The sequence below is a fragment of the Lissotriton vulgaris genome, chromosome 3_1, assembly GCF_964263255.1.
Source record: "Lissotriton vulgaris chromosome 3_1, aLisVul1.2, whole genome shotgun sequence".
Classification (NCBI taxonomy): domain Eukaryota; kingdom Metazoa; phylum Chordata; class Amphibia; order Caudata; family Salamandridae; genus Lissotriton; species Lissotriton vulgaris.
This window is the reverse complement of record NC_141689.1, coordinates 990,698,632-990,716,730: the sequence shown is the minus strand read 5'-3', so window position 1 is coordinate 990,716,730 and position 18,099 is coordinate 990,698,632.

Here is an 18,099-nt window from a genome sequence, read left to right as displayed (position 1 = left end):
AAGACAGGAGCCACTGACCACCTCAGGGCCAACAACATGTACACCACTGCACTTACCACCTGTCCGGGTGCACCGTAGAGCTGTTCGTAGTGGCTGAGCACACCGCCCACAAGAACATCTAGTTCCGCTGCGGTGAAGGGACGAGACCGGATCTCTCGCACTCTCTGCATGGCAAGGTCCTGGACTGTGGCACTACAGCAGCAGTCGTTGGTCAGCTCAGCAGCAGCAGGTCGAGGTGATGGTCACAGGCAGCAGTCGTTGGTCAGCTCAGCAGCAGCAGGTCGAGGTGATGGTCACAGGCAGCACTGGATCACAGCAGTGAATGTGTGATTTTGGAAATCACACATATATAGGGCCCTGAGACCATGTGAGTGGCATACGTCGGCAGAAATTGGTTCCCCCTGGATGCCTCTTTCAAAAGGGCCAATGACTGGCCCTGGTGTGGCGGTGCACTGCTTCCGCTATTTTCGATTGGGCATACGCGCCCCGCGTTACCTCTTCCCATTGGCTGCATGTGCACGGACTGTCACAGTCACACATCGGCAACCGCATGTGCGCGCTTCCGGGACGGATGCTTCTTTTGCAACAATGTTCAATCAGTGGCGCCACCATGGCGGTGCACGCATTCCGCGGGGGAGGTGCAGGCCAACACATCCTTGGGATGATGAAAATCGAAATGGCAGTTCATGACCCCCCTTACAGTCACATTGCATCATCCACCATAGACCGGCCGGCCACGGCAGGTCCACAACTGCCGTGCCAGGCCAGTCACCCACCGCCGGCCCTGCCCGGTCCACAACTGCTGTGCCAGGCCAGTCACCCACCGCTAGCCCGGTACGGTCCTCAACCACTGTGCCAGGCCAGTCACCCACCGCCGGCCCAGCCCGGTCCACAACCGCCGTGCTAGGCCAGTCACCCACTGCCGGCCCAGCCCAGTCCACAACCGCCGTGCCAGGCCAGTCACCCACCGCCGGCCCAGCCTGGTCTACAACCGCCGTGCCAGGCCAGTCAACACCCGCCGGTGGATGACTGGCCTGGAACGGCAGTTGTGGACCGGGCTGGGCCGGCGGTGGGTGACTGGCCTGGCACGGCGGTTGTGGACCGGGCTGGGCCGGTGGTGGGTGACTGGCCTGGCACGGCGGTTGTGGACCGGGCTGGGCCGGCGGTGGGTGACTGGCCTGGCACAGTGGTTGAGGACCGTACCGGGCCAGCGGTGGGTGACTGGCCTGGCACTGCAGTTGTGGACCGGGCAGGGCCGGCGGTGGGTGACTGGCCTGGCACAGCAGTTGTGGACCTGCCTTGGCCGGCCGGTCTATGGTGGATGATGCAATGTGACTGTAAGGGGGGTCATGAACTGCCATTTTGATTTTCATCATCACAAGGATGTGTTGGCCTGCACCTCCCCCGCGGAATGCGTGCACCGCCATGGTGGCGCCACTGATTGAACATTGTTGCAAAAGAAGCATCCATCCCGGAAGCGCGCACATGCGGTTGCCGATGTGTGACCGTGACGGTCTGTGCACATGCAGCCAATGGGAAGAGGTAACGCGGGGCGCGTATGCCCAATTGAAAATAGCGGAAGCAGTGCACCGCCATGGCGGCGCCACTGATTGTATATTTTCAAATGCTGCACTGTGGTGAAAAGTCCGCACATGCGTTATGAGGGTTGTGACCGTGATGGCGAAACTGCATATATCATGCACTATATCATGTGTGTTCATACTATGCCCATTGATGTGCACACAATGTGCCACACATGTGCATGTCGACGTGTAGACGTCTTGTATTTCCCTACACACGTTTCAACTTCTTCACATCTACACAGTACATCAAGGCTGTCTGGCCACATTCAGAATCTGTTGTCAGTGTGTGGTTTGTGTGTGCAAGTAACAATGGTGGGGGTACACATGCATTCTGTGTATGCGTATGTGTGTTGCCTCCTGTGTGACCATGCATGTCATGTGAGGATGCTCACCATTGTCGGTGTGGTCATTGGTGCATGATGACATGGAGTGTGTGTAGCATTATCGTATTGTGTTTGCACGTGCATGTGTGTCTGTGATGAGGCTTGTCCAAATTTGGGTCCTTAAGCATGTCTTGTTGGCAGTAATTTTGACATGAGAGTAATTTGCATTGTACATGTTGACACACATCATGTTGCTAGTGGCTGCACATTGTTTTTTCGCTACTCCGTATTGTAGGTAATTACAGAGATGTGACACAAATGACAATTGTCAACAACATTTATCATTTTGCTAATGTTGGCCTACATGTGATGGAGTTGCACAGCTATGCGTTGTTGGTAAATTGACATCTACTACATCTACTCCCACACAGGAGGGCTCCAAATGTGCATCGCCCATACACTGTGCTGGAGGATATGGTTGACGAGCAGGTGATCAGGAAATACTGGCTTGATCGACGCAGATTGCTGGAGCTTGTAGACCAATTGTCTCCTCATCTGCAGCCACGAAGAACATATCCTGGTTCCATTACACCCACAGCAAAGGTGATGGCGGCACTACACTTTTTTGCAACTGGCACCTTTCAGTACACAGTTGGACATGCCGGGGGGATGTCACAGTCCATGTTCAGCATGGTACTGCGGGATGTTCTAAAAGCCATGATGCTTTACAAGGATGAATACATCCATTTTCCACAGCAGGCAGAGTTGGCAGCAGTCAAAGCAGACTTCTATGCACTGGGCCAGATACCACACGTAGTGGGTTCCATTGATGGCACCCATATCGGTCTCATTCCACCACCGGCACGTGAGCCGGTATATAGAAATCGGAAACACTTTCATTCGCTCAACGTGCAGGTGGTGTGCCAGGCCGACAACATCATATCCCATGTGTGTGCAAGATTTCCAGGCTCCGCACATGACTCCCACATCATGCGGAGCAGCATTGTCCCCCAACTGATGGCAAATCTGCGTCCAGAACGTGCGTGGCTTGTTGGTGAGTATGCAGTGGGGACAGTTGTGTTTTCTGTGTGACATGGGGTACCCACCAATTCTGGTTGTGATATTTGTGTCTGTCATACCCCTACAAAGGCGACTCTGCGTACCCAAACCGGCTGTGACTGCTGAGTCCCATACGAAATCCAACAACAGCGGGTGAAATGCGATACAATGATGCCCATGGACGGACACGTAGAGTGGTGGAACATACTTTTGGACTGTTAAAGTCTAGGTTTCAGTGCCTGGATAAGACCGGAGGGGCCCTGCCTTACTCACCAGGCAAAGTATGCAGGATCGTGATTGCCTGCTGCATGCTCCACAACCTGGCCTTGCGCAATGACATTGAACTGATTTTGGACCCTGAAGACCAACAAGTTCCTCGGCCTCCCATCCCACCCATGTCGACTGATGAGGATAGTGGTGATGAGGAAGGTGTGGACCAGAGGCGTCAGCTCATTGATCGCTATTTCCCTTGAATGTGAGTAACTACCTCTTGTGCCGGTTGACAATGCGTTATGTATGTTTGCTGGTGGTGTGTGGATGTGGTGTTCATCAGCTGGCTGTTCTGGTATGTCATGTTTGCATGTGTGTGTGGTAATTTTTATGTACATGCAAATCTCCATGATGTGTGTCCTCTCAACCACTGATTTGGTGATGAGTGTGGTTTGTGGGATGTTGCACTGCAGTGTGTTGTGATGGGTGTGAATCAGTTTCCTGATGTGTGTTTGTTGTCTCTCTTTTTCCCTAGGTCACTCCCACAGAGGCATGATTCTTACCGACATATATCCCTGCACCTGGTGATGTCTGTTTCTGAGTCAATAATGTGATTAAAACATGGAGGCAACACATCATTGAGTGTTTAAGTGAAATTTATTTACAGGTTGTGAATTGATGCTGGTGGATATTTACAAGTTAGTGTTGGGTGGGGGAGTGTGAGTTGAAGGTCGTGGTAGATGAAAAGACCGCGATGACACCACATTGGGTGATGTCCAGCTAGTCCAGCAGACCTGTGCCAATACTTGGAGTAGTGGGACAGGATAGTTTGCGGGTGGATGGCAGCCTCAGGCAGTATTAGAGTCATTGGCGGCCCCTCTTTGAGCAGCTAGATGGAGCATCCCCACTGCTCTCACCTACTTCCAGCCTCGGACGGCCCCCCCATCTTGGAGCCGGAACGGAGTCAGCTGGGGGGGCAGGTTGGTCAGGGGCCACATCTGTGTCGAAGGCCACAGGTGGCTGTGGCGGTGGTGTTGGTGACTGTGGCAGCAGGGCACTTGGTTGAGGGGGGTGGTGTGTTGCGGGATAACCATTCCCTCCACAGTGCTGTTTGCTGGCCCATGAGGTCCACTATTTGCCCTATGCGGCTGTCTATGGACCGCAACAGATTAGTGTTCTCAACCGAGTCCTGGTGGGCACGATCAGCCTGTTCCTGGCCACGCTCATAGGAGGCCTGGACTCTGGCTTCCAGTGAATCTGCGCCGGGATGGGGTGGGTGTCCTTCCCCTGCTCGCCGGTGAGAAGCACTCCTGCTTGGGTGCTGTGGCCTCAGCTCTCGCCTTTCCCGTCCACTCTCCCTGCTTGGCTGGAATGTAGATGGCCCTGCATCGTGCGGTGGGTCAGGCAGGGTGGCACAGGCAGGAGTGGTGGTACTGGGGGCGGTGGAGGTGGTGGTGGTGGCTGTACAGCTCACTGTGGCAGGTGTTGCTGGAGTGACACAGGCCAAGGTTGTGGAGGCAGGGATGTCCAGTGAGCCTGATGGCCCTGGGAGTGTGCTTGGCCCGCTCGGTCCTCAGAAACCGGAGCTGGCTGTGGGATCGTCCCCAGAGAGTCCTGGATGTGAGTGAGGCGAGTGTTGTGGCCGGTTGCTGGTTTCACCAGTCAAGTTGCGATCACCTGAGGGACAAGATTTTCATGATCAATACTGTGGACATGATATGTTTTATTTTTCATACATTACATTTCACTGACCTCTCACACACCCCACCACCTCCACCCTCCCTGTGGACATGGGGGCCCGTTGCGAGTTGCAGTAGACACCTCTCACACACCCCACCCACCTCCACCCTCCCTGTGGACATGGGGGCCTGTTGGGAGTTGTAGTAGTGACCTCTCACACACCCCACCCACCACCACCCTCCCTGTGGACATGGGGGCCTGTTGGGAGTTGCAGTAGTGACCTCTCACACACCCCACCCACCTCTTGACACACACCACCTCCACCCTCCCTGTAGACATGGGGGCCTGTTGGGAGTTGTAGTAGTGACCTCTCACACACCCCACCCACCTCCACCCTCCCTGTGGACATGGGGGCCTGTTGGGAGTTGCAGTAGTGACCTCTCACACACCCCACCCACCTCTCGACACACACCACTTCCACCCTCCCTGTGGACATGGGGGCCTGTTGGGAGTTGCAGTAGTGAACTCTCACACACCCCACCCACCACCACCCTCCCTGTGGACATGGGGACCTGTTGGGAGTTGTAGTAGTGACCTCTCTCACGGCCCACCCACCAGCACCCTCCCTGTGGACATGGGGACCTGTTGGGAATTGTAGTAGTGACCTCTCACACACCCCACCCACCTCTCGACACACACCACCTCCACCCTCCCTGTGGACATGGGGGCATGTTGGGAGTTGTAGTAGTGACCTCTCACACACCCCACCCACCACCACCCTCCCTGTGGACATGGGGGCCTGTTGGGAGTTGTAGTAGTGACCTCTCACACACTCCACCCACCACCACCCTCCCTGTGGACATGGGGGCCTGTTGGGAGTTGTAGTAGTGACCTCTCACACACCCCACCCGCCTCTCGACACACACCACCTCCACCCTCCGTGTGGACATGGGGGCCTGTTGGGAGTCGTTCACATTTCGGTGAGTATGTGGCCCACATGCATGGGTTGGGGCATGGGAGATCTGTGTTCTCAGTTGTGTGAGGCAGACCATGTCGGTGTGATAGTGGTGCTTGGTTTGTACTTACCAGCCTCTTCTCCTTTGTCAATTCCTTCCAGGCTTTCTGGGTGCAGTATGCCCAGCACCTTTTCCTCCCAATCAGTATACGATATGGGCTCCGGGGGTGTGCCGCCACCAGTGTGGTGTGCTCGCAGGTGGTTTTTGGCACGGATGCCTTTGACCCTGGTTTTTAGGTCATGCCACCGCCTCTGGATCTCGTGCTTTGTCCTTGGCATGGTCCCTGACGCATTCACCCGACTTACTATCCTGTCCCACATGTGTTCTTTGGTTGCCACGGTGGTCTGCTGGACTAGTTTGCCAAATATGTGGGGTTCAACACGGATGATTTCATCCATCATGACCTTCAACTCTGTCTCAGAGAATTTAGGGTTTTTCTTAGGTACCATGGTGTGTGCTGATCAAGGTGTGGGTGGAGTGGGTTGGGAAGTGCAGGTGTGTGGTGTGTAGGAATGGTGTGGTGGGTGTTTGTGTGGTGGGTGTGTTTGTGTGCTGGTTGTATGTGTGAAATTTGTGTCTGCTGTCCGTCGTATTGGGCCTCTTGCTAGCAGCTATGCTGTGATGCAAAGGATTGTGGTAGTGGGTGGGAATCATTTTATACTCTGTGTCGTGGTTGTGTCCAAATAGTTGTTGCCAGCCAGGTGCTAGGTGGGTGTGTTGACTTGTGTGGATTTTTAGGTGCTTGGGGGGGTCATTCCGGCTTGTGATTGGTGTAGGTGTTTCAGATGGGTGGTTGTCCTGTTTCGTGTGTTTTGTATTTACTTCCGTCAGCCCTTTAGAGATTGGTTTGACGGTAGGGATGGTGTTTGTGCTGGCCTTCCGCTGGGATGCACCATTTATCGTTGCATTGTTTCCTCTGTGGTCGTGGATGGAGGTGAGTTCCGTAGGACTGGTGGCGTTATCCTAATCGCGGGCAGGGAGCCTCTGCAGGTATTGCGGTGGCTGTGGCTGTGGCTGTTCCCGCGGTCATGTTAGTCCACGGCAGTCGGTGTTTCTTAGGTTCCGTCCGCTTGCGGCGGTCCTAGGTGTACTCCGCCCGCCGCGGACTGAGTTTGATGTGGTCTGTCCGCCGCGGTCGGAGTTTAATTCCGTTATTATCCTAATCGCTACGGCGGTTTATCAGCGGAGCGGTCCGGAGTATCTTGGCCGCTTCCTTGGCGGACGGAACCCGTTTCCGTCCGCGATCCTAATCGGCTCCTTGGTTTTGAATTTTGGAAAAACATTGAGACAAAAACCATCTGGGGTACAAAAGAGTGGCAGGTACAAGGTTTAGAATCATTATTTAGAGTCTGCATGACCCCAGAACAAATAATGTTCCTGAATGACACCATTCAACAAACAACCTGCTTGGCCTAGCCAAGATAAAAGATTTAAACAACCCGTCTATACCAAAGCCTATGCCTGATAGAAACACCACTACAGATGAGGGGTTAGACGTGTCCTATATTTTAAAACAAAACAGAAATATTCCTGATTGGAAAAAAAGGTTGATCTGGCCCACAGACACTAATAATTGTCAAGATAGATTCCTGAACAAAATACAGGGGTTCAAACAGAATAGGCCAGACCCAAGATATTCCCAAAGACAACATCCAGGGATAATTACAACATACAGTGTAGGAAAACTATGCCTCGACTGGCTACAGAAATCCACACTACCCGAAATTAAGCAACACTTAACTTTACTTAAAGAAGGTGCTGACTTGCGAGATTTCATAATGGGACCTCGCAAACAGCGTAAAAAATGTTTCATATACGCCGGTATATACGCAGCTTACAATGAAGCTTGGAAAGTAACACAAATTGAAACTGCAGAAAAAATACGAGAAATTGATTGTATTAATTTGGAAAAATCACTTTCTGTAGTGGACAATGGGTTAACGACTCTGTCCTCCAGAATGTATTCACTAGACAGCATTGTATCATCCACTATTGATATAATAGAACAGGATATGCTAATGTTACAACATGGTCAGTCCCAATTACGTTCTATTGTACAGCTAGGCTGAACGTTACAAAACCTCAGTTCAGGCTACGTGCCATGGCGTCTAATCAACACAACGTCATTATTTTTTATCTTTAACCTTACTGATAGACAAATCTCGTTGGCACAAAGAGGAACAGACTATACGGTGCTGAGCATTGAAAAACTAGAAAGATTACCATTGACAATGTCAGAAAGACCTGTTATTGAATGGATAATACATGGCACCATTACAATCCCGATGGCAACTTTCCAGTTTCAATACTTCCAAAAGTATATAGCAGTAGGCCTGTATGAAAGGTTGGGCAAAGGATACATCAAGTCAACCTGGAATTTACCTTATACACATAGATGTTATAGTGAAGGAAAAAAGAGGTATGTCTTAGTGGTAACAATTGTAAAAAATCACTAAGCGGTACACTTCTGTGTCAAGGTATTAACTTGCATGGAGCCTGCGAAGGTTCATCAAACAATCTTTCATGTCATCTGCACGGCACCCCTGCTACACAGATAGAGCCCTTTTTCAGACAACTTACTTTATAATAAGTGGCCACAGCTGTTGTGGCATGATGCCAGGAAAAGCCTATCTCAAGAGCGTTACTTCCAGGGTCATTTGTTGTATGCAAGTATTGTATCCAAACAGCAATCCAGAAACGGAGGCAGCAATATGGCCTCCTGTGAATATCTCTTCTATTCGAATTGATACTTTAAGCAGAATGAAGTCTATTCTTTTACAGACAACTGTGCCTTTAACCTCGTCCAAAGAGACGCATGAACTGCAAGTTGCAAGGACAGCGGCAGAGATACATACCCTATTATCAACAAATTGCCCCGTGCATTTCGTAGAAATGTTAAGCCAAATCTTAAACATGTCAGATACCAGTGACATCGCACATGTATTTAAGACAATTTTTTCGGGACTGTTAGCACCCTTTGAAACAGTTCTGGGCATCTTCCCGAATTTTGTGCATTCTCTATCCGGTGGCCTGCCTCTTATTTTGGGACTCATAGCAGGAATTTTATTTTTGTTCCTTCTGCTCTGATATGGCAAGCCAAGTCACAGACAAAACTCAGGCTACGATGGAAGAAACGATCCTAGCAATACGATACCGAGAACGTATCACTAAAGTCCTCGGATTGGCCCGGCTAAGAGATCTGAAAACTACCTGGTTTCTTTTGTTCAGACCAATCTGGCAAGATTGCATCTTACCTGTGCTTCGATGTCTGCTATGCGGAGAAGAATGCGTGCTGGACATCTGTCTTACACCACCATCAGCAGTACCAATGGATATCGATGCTTTGCTTGGTCCGGTAACGACTCATGCAACGTGTTGTCCCCAGCGGCTACCTATTCTGATGACGGCATTCGTTGAGACTTCACCATTACGATTAGGTGGCGGTGAAGTACGAGATGAAAGCGGCACCACACAGGTACATCCTTCCATGACCATTGCTGATCTAAACACCGATGATGGCAATGCATCGCATATATGCACTATTTCCACTTTTTCTGAGTTGGCCCAACTTTCACCTACTGTTGTAGATGAATTTTTTGCTGGCCTATTTGAAGTAATGTTCTCTCCTAACAACAGGAATAATATTTGAAATATCGAGCACACAGCATTCCCTGAACTCTGAATTCAGCCTTCACTTTTTGTAAACAACACTACTGAAAACATTTGGAACTATTTTTTCCCATGAAAGCGAAATTATTTTTTCCCAATTCCCAAAATATTTACCTTTTTATGGCCCATGGTACTCTGCTTAAAGTAGAACTATTCTTAGAGAACAGAACTTCTATTTTTAGAGTCTCTAAAGACAAATTTTTGAATCAGCCTCTAGCACATGTACAATCTTGTATAAATATGTGATGAAATGGTCTCGACCTTTTCTTCTGTATTAAGAGCCATTTCATTAATGTAAGTTTCGTGATTCATTCAGTGAAGATTATAATGCACTACAAACATTTTATCTGAATGATACCACTGCTTTAAAAACGTATAGTATAATACTCATTTTTGAGTATCTATACCATTTCAAATGCATTTGATGTATTTTGGGGTGGGCTGGAAAACACATGCATACTTATATGTTTATATATTGCTTAGTATTTAGTAACGATGGACATTATACGTGGAGTGGGTGTTGTGAACGTATCTAGGACCCTAATTAAATATTCCCGATTCATGCCCTTATGTGGTTATAACAAATCATATCCTTATAAAGGCATAAGAATCATATCCATATTTAGTCATAGCCAATGCAGTCCAAATACGGCAAGGCTCCTTCCCTAGACTCCTAGAAAGTACAACGCATTCTTTAAACAAACCAAACCTCCAGCAGCCCGGGAATTCCCCCTGCTTCTGTTTTGATTTGTCCTAGAACTACTGAGAGTCCTGAAAGAACTGCCAGTTCTTAGTGACAGTTCTTAGTGACGTCTTATGTCCAACCTTACGTCAAACACCGCACCTTCCAGGTATAAATATACCAGCATTTGCCTTAAGCAACACACGGTGGTTTGGAGCAGAGCGGCTATCTACTTACCCAAAACCCAGCTGATGCGAGTGCCGAAGGAAGCCGACCCTCCCATTTGACGCACTGAGACAGATGCTGTCTTTTCTCCTGCCGAGAAATCCAGCTCCAGTGTTTCCAGTCACCCTTGCGAGTAGCTGGGAGATCGAGTCCTGAGAAAGAGATACAAGACCTCCTTCATTCTAAACCCAAGGTACGGAGCTGATTAGATCCTTAGAGAATTCTTGATTCAGATTCTTGGCAAAACTAACTTAACTTTAACTGCAGCTCACGTACTCCTTCCCACGTACTAGTTGAGTACGTTTAGTCAACTTTTATCATTGTATGTATTGTATATATTTTATCCGTTTTAAGTATCATATGGCTCAGAAGCCATATAAATGCTTTTACAGTATTATTTGATAATACTCTTTTTTACTGTACACACTTTACTTTATGATAAATATTGCAATTATGGCAATTCATTTCTTTTGCATGAGAAAGAAGACTGCTCAATAAATACCAACTTTTATTCTCTATTTCTCTGCACTCTGGTGAAACTAAGCATGCACGATTGACTGAGTGAAATAGCTATCTATTGGTTTCACACGACTCTGGAGATATACTCCTTATTCTGGAGGGAGCAAAGTTGTCATGTTTATGCATTTGTCAGAAACTAATCCCTTCTTGTCTAATCAGGAAAGTTAACTCCTTCCTTTTCATTCGAGAAAGTTTCTAGTGACCTCTGAGCTAGCTGGCATACCTAATTAAGTCTAACATATTCAGTAGAGAACTAGTCGACCTCAGTCCTACGTCTAAACTACCGTTTATGTTATTCCAATGCGCAGAGCCTATTGGAAATATAGGAAATAGACTACAAATTTGAATCAAAGGAGCATTTGGAGTAATTCTTTCCTGCTCTTCCTGATATGGTGGAGGTCTGTTTAATAACATCTCATCTAAAAACTCATCATCAATTTAATTTGGATCTGGTTCTGTACCGTCTACATTTTTCTCTTTCTCCTTACACTTTCCCCCATTCTGATTGTCAACAGCAACAACCCGATATAAATCTTCACCTTCTGCGATCACATCTATCCTCCATATTTTCATCTGAGCCTCCCATCTTGCCTCTGAATGTCTACTCACAGTATTTCTATACTTGTTTGCAGAACCGTCTCCTTCTCTCTTATTCGCTTCGTGTTCCTTTTGCTTGAGCGCTTCATACTGCACGGGTCTAGGATTTGGACTCAATTGATTCATCTGATATCTCAGATTCTCTCAAATCCTCACATTAAAAGTACCATGTTCTGGAAATGCCATATTCCCATCTCATTCAGTGTACTAAACCCAATTCTCCAACCATGTATACGTATGATATCATTGTTCTATTAACATAAAAGAAGCAGGCATATCAGCAGGCGGCACATGAATTCCCTCTCTAATGACTATAGGCTCATCCTTTCTAAATATAGTCCTCATCATTTTCAATAACTTCATTCTAATCCTTTTGCTACACTAAAACTCAAACAATCCAAAGGAAAACTCTTCCGTATTTTTTCACTCGCTATTTGTTAACGCTACCCAATGCCAGCGCAACTCACACCAACCAACCAATGGTAACTCAGCACTCTTTTGTGTTGATTCACACTAGCTGATCAATGCCATTGCGGCTCTCTGTGACATCAGTATAACTCCTACTACTGACCCTCCCTTTACAAATATTTCGCAATAGATTACAAACTCTATTTCAAGGAAAAATAAGATTAGAAACAACATAAAACAATCCTGCTTTGTCTGCCCCACTAAAGAAAGAGATAGATTCAATCAAACAAAGAAAACTTTTACTACTAGCGGAATATCGACCAGCGTTACTCGACTTATCAATCAAGTAAAAAATTTAGGAGACTTCATCAGCTGCGCTTTCTAAAGTTACCCAAATTAATCTCCACTATACTAGCTTCCGAGTTCCCGATGCAATATTAACCACATCGCTGCTGTGGTTATTTTTCCCCTGTGCTGGGAATTGCCATTTTGCTGGTGTCATGACGAGCTCAGCTCGTCATCAGCACAGCTCAACTGTGCCTCATGACGAGCTGAGCTCGTCATGAGCATGGAAGGGGTTAAACAACCTCATTAATTTGCCTAATATCACACCACCAGACAATGCAAATCTCTGTGTATACCATACTATTCCTCTGCCCATTAGGCTAATACCATACCGGGATCTTAGGCAACTTTGTACTCATCTTTTCTTTAGATCAATGTGGGACCATTACATATAACAATAGTACGATATATTAGTAATTAAAATGATTAATTTGACCGATTAATTTACCAAATTAATTAATCAAACCATCACGTCTGCTATCAAAAACTGATCCAGCATTTCAGGAACTTACAATTTTACCATCTGGACCCAAACACCCTACAGTCCCTTTCATGCTGGGTGAGTTTAAACCAAACTTGCAAATTAGTTTTTTTTTGTTTATCCTTTCTTTGTTGATGAAATCTTTATAATTTGATCAGGGTTTTGCAAAATAATATTGGAATCTCAAAAAAATATATCACCATAGAATAATCATCACATATAGCTAATACATGACTCTAATAAAGACAAACTCATTTGTAAGTAATAATGCTTTATCTAAATATTGTGATTGCTCATCAAGTACAACACAGCTCCAATCATAGACCATCACATAAAAAGAAAAAACATTAGCAAATATAATCTCAGTTATACATCTCAACTGTGAGTGCAATGAGTGAGTGGATAGGTGTAGAGACAAAAGAGTAAGGAATAAAGCATTTGCAATTAAGTTATGTAAATTCAGAATATCATACTAACCAAACAAACAAGGTTCAATAAATCTGAAAAGCTACCCTCTGGCCATGAGAGTAAGCTAGTCCCCTCAAAAATAATTAAGGAGCAAGTCAAAAAGTCAGAATCAGCAGAACAACATCCAGCCCACGGAATATAGGAAACAGCGTCACAGCTCTCTCCTCTCGCAAAGTCCAACCTCTATTCCATCCACCCCACATGGAGAAAATATTGTATTGGCTAAAAAAGTAGTGTCTGAATCACACCACTCCTGACATGTCTTCAGTTTCAACAGTTCTTTCTTATTAACAAAACATGTCATTCAATCTTCAGTAGTAGAACTTCCATATCAACCTACCGCCATTCGTTCATATTCATCATCCAGGCAAAAGTATCAAACTGAGTTACAAATGTCCTCATGCACGCTCTGTGTTCCACTTTGCGTTGTAGTTGTTGTTTCCTCCACATAACCTTGGCCATCGTTAAAGGCACACGAAGAATAATTCACAGCATTCAGTTTTCTCCCCTTCTACATTTCTAATATACTTCTAGGAAAGACAAATACATGCATTAATCATAGGGGGACCAGATCATGCAACCCAAAATCTGGGACATTTCATAAAAATAGAGGAAGGACTACAAATTTACATCAATGAAGTGGCAAAGAATGACAACGCTCAACCTCATAGAAACACAGAAGAGGCACTCAAAAATAAATAAAATGTAATTTTTTTAAACCAGCATCATACCTGTTATTTAGATTGTTTACTCATAACAGCTGCTTACTAGCCCTGCTTTGGAACACCTACAAAAGTGCATCTCACTGTTTTCAGTTGACCCTCTCAAAAAACCGGGACATGAGCCGATTTTACCGAAATCTGCTGGTACAACTGTTGGGAAAGCGTGACTGTCCTGGCAAATCCGGGATGCCTGGTCACCCTAATTAATCATCACTTTATAAAATTCTACTATCAAGCGCACTTTGAATGCTTTTCATTTGCTTTCCTTTTCATTACGCACAGCACATTTATTTTCTAAATATTAGTGAAAAATAAACTCTCCATTTTTGTCTTATTTTCTACATTAGTCTTGTGCATTTGTGGCCTACTCTATCTCCCCAGCATGCACTTGCGCAGTTTTCACCTTTCCCCTTTAATCTTATTTTTTTAGTTTCACAAATCATCGCAAATCCCCCCAAAACTTCCAAATCCTATATAGTCTGAATACTAACACCTCAAATCGGTTATAACAGCACCCTGGCAAGATCCCCAGCATCTCTTGCAACAACTCAAATGAGATGGCCTCCCTCATCTCTCCCCTCACCCCCTCATTCCCGTCCCCAACCTTTTAACATTCCACTCAAAATCTCACCCTTAGCAGGATCAAAACCTAGATATAACTTGCTGTAAAAATGTATTGCGGCTAACTTTCCTGCTATTGTCGTATGCGATAAACCTTTATCCATGCAACGTAAAACAAAACTCAACACTCCCTGCTTAGTGTCCTGACACGAAAGGCTCAGTGCATCTACGGATTGACCCATAAAGTCCCCGAATTCGGACCATACCAGTCTGTAGCTCTGTCGTGTGGATCCTCGACCAGGCCTATCACTCTTAATCCCCCCAGATGTCGTCCGGCAGCTCTGTCTTGTATTCCTCTGCTCTGGCCGCCAGTCCGCGGAATTGCTGCCAATGCGAATGAGACAATGCATCCGCAATGTCATTGCTGGCCCCTGGTACATGCTTGGCTTGAAAGACCACATTTCCCCGCAAACACATGAGCATGAACCTCAGCAGCAGCTGCAATGCCCTCAAATCCCTTGCTTTTTGCTTGTTCACCAGTTCCACCACTGTCATATTATCCACATGGAAAAGCACCGTCAAATTTTCCAGTTCTGCATCACAGACAGTCAATACCATCAACAGTAGAAAAAACTCCAAGAATGTGATACTCCGTCCCTGCTTCAACCAGTATGCTGGCTACCTTTCTGCGCACAAGCGTCCTTCCCAAAACAGTTCAAAAACCAAAGATCCTGCCACATCCAAAAAAATTTGAACCTGCCATACCGTGTCCTCCTCCAGAAATTCCAGCGACACACCATTGAAATCAGTCAAAAACTTCTGCCACACTCCCAAATATGCCCTGACCCCCAGCGAAATCCTAACCCTGTGGTGCATCTGATGCCTGAGCCCCCACCTGACAAAGGAGAGAGGAGCTGAGCAAAACAAAGTGCTCCAAAGCTCCCCTAAACCAGTTCTGACTGGTATCTCCAAGCCCTGTGGTGTGACACAAAAGAAAAGTACATATAAAAATATAGGGGCTGTGACCCCATGAAAGGGTTCCTGTTCTGTTCTTGATCCTGATGGAAGGGGGGGCTTGCTGCTGCTGGGGCCTAGGAGGGACCGCCATGGGTGCTGCCTCTCTGCTGGAGGGCCCTGTGTGCTGGCCCCTGGGCACAGCTCTGACCCTTAAAACTAGTGGAACAGGGGGGGGGGGGCAGCCATTACGCTTTATGCACACAATCTTATACTTTTATTATATCCTACTTCCTTCAGACGTTATCATGGATAGAGACAAAGCAGCCATGGAACTTTTTGACCACCGTGCCAAAGGAATGTCCACACACGTAGCCTCAAGCAGAGGGACTTAAAGATAAGTTTACCAAATTAGAGAGGCTTAAAAAGCAAGAGAACTCGAAGTGGTGGGATGGCACCACTTTGAAAAAATGCATGAAATTAAAACGTATACCCAGGGGACTTAGAGCACAAATACCCCCTACCTACGATGACCTTGATTTAGATCTTTTAGGCAAGTGGGAGGAAGCACTAACTAACAACTCTTTTACCCTTATGGATATACTCATTGAGAGTGCGGACCGTAAAGTGTCCAAACTTCAGTCAGAAATAGCCATGTTAGAACAGGAGATCAAGGATTTGAATTTCCTTGAGGCCACAGTTAAGAACTACACGATTCTGGATGAGATACTTTTGAAACACCAGAACAATATCAAGACCAGGAAGGCCAGACAACTTAAGAGAGATGAGGCAGACTACCTAACAGGTAGAATCTTCACATACGCCAAGACATATGACTCTTTGATACTCAAGACTACTAGCAACAATGCAGTGACCTGACAACCAACAGAAATCAGCTCAGTTTCCTCTAGCAATACCTCACCAGGGGCCAGATGTAGGCATTGTCCATTTACCGATTCTTAAATACTGGCTCATACCGAATCAGTATTTCAGAATCGGAAAATGGTATGTAGCAAAAAAATCGGTAAAACTTACCGATTCGGAATGACTCGGTATTTCATTTCGGAATATACCGAATCTGTAAATTCCGAATCGGTAAATTCCGATTCGGTGAAACCCATGCATTCCTATGGGCCTCCTGCCCTGGAATGGGTTTTTCCGAATCGGAATTTACCGAATCGGAATTTACCGATTCGGTATTTTCCGAATCGGGAATTTCAAAAAACGACATATGAGCCTGCCAACCAATCAGGGACACCCTACACACCCCACAACCAAGGCCCAGAGAATCCAAACAATCAGAATGAAGCACCCATCCCCAGTACCTGGGAGTGGCCACACCCATGCAGGTGCACACCAACCGAACAAACAATTGAGCAGAGGTGAGAGGAGCACAGCAACCACAGCCAAGCAGTGCTACAGAATGGAGTCACATGAAGGCCCAAAGGATGGTGGGGAGCGCAAGAGAAAGATCAAGTTTAGCCAAGAAGAACTTCAGGTGGCAGTGGAGGAAATTGTAAGCCACTATAACCAGATTTTCGGGAGACAGTCTCTGCATGTTGCAGAGACTGTGAAGAGGAACATATAGCTTGGTATACAGGGCAAAGTGAATGCCATTGGTGTGACCCACCGGGACATAGAGGACATCAAAAAGCGATGGTATGACCTGCGCATCATAACCAAGAGGAAGATTGCTGCACTAAAAAAGGATGCTGGACTGACAGGAGGTGGCAGGGTCAAAGCACTAAAGCTGACCAACTTGGTGGAGCTTGTAGAAACCACCATGGAGCCAGAATGCATCCATGGGATTGGAGACCTGGACAGCACAGCTAAAGCAACAAAGAAACAAGATAAGAGGCATGTACCCTAATCCACAAACAACAACCAGAACCTGTACCCCACTGTGTAGAAACATTACACTGCTGCACAGCTCATACTTGGTGCCAGCAATGCATCATGGTACACGTAGTCATGAGTACATAGATGCAATGCATACACTACAAGACTCTGCAAGGCATGCCACACACATCACCAACACACTATGTACACTGTGCAAAGGTGTGTAAATGATTTATTCAAGAAATACACAAAGGTAAACAAAAACATTGACCCTATGTCAATTTGATTCCACAGGAGAGTCCTCACGCACTCCAGCACTAGCAAGGGATGAGAGGGCACCAACAGCTAAGAGAAGGGAGAAAGAAAAGAAAAAAGCAGGTCACAACGCTGAAGAAGGAGGCAACACCACCACCCAAGAAGCCTCATCACCAGAGCGAGCCACAACACCTGTCCCACAATAACCGTTGTTGTTTGGGTCTCCTGATTTGTTAAGCACACCGCCTACAACCATAGCAACGTCCAGGTTGGCCATGCAGGGAAGTGCAAGTAGGACTGATGAGCCCCCTCAGAGGATCCTGCAAACCTCTGATTTGGAGGATGAGGAAGTTGTACCTCAAACAAATGCACCTGTGGCCGACAAGGCCAGACCACAGATTACAGCAGGCGCTGCGCGCACCAGTGTCCTTGGCAGGAGGCACGTGAGGGTGGCGAGGGGCAGGAAGGTGAGAGCGTCTTCTGTGGCCTGGAGGCCACAATAG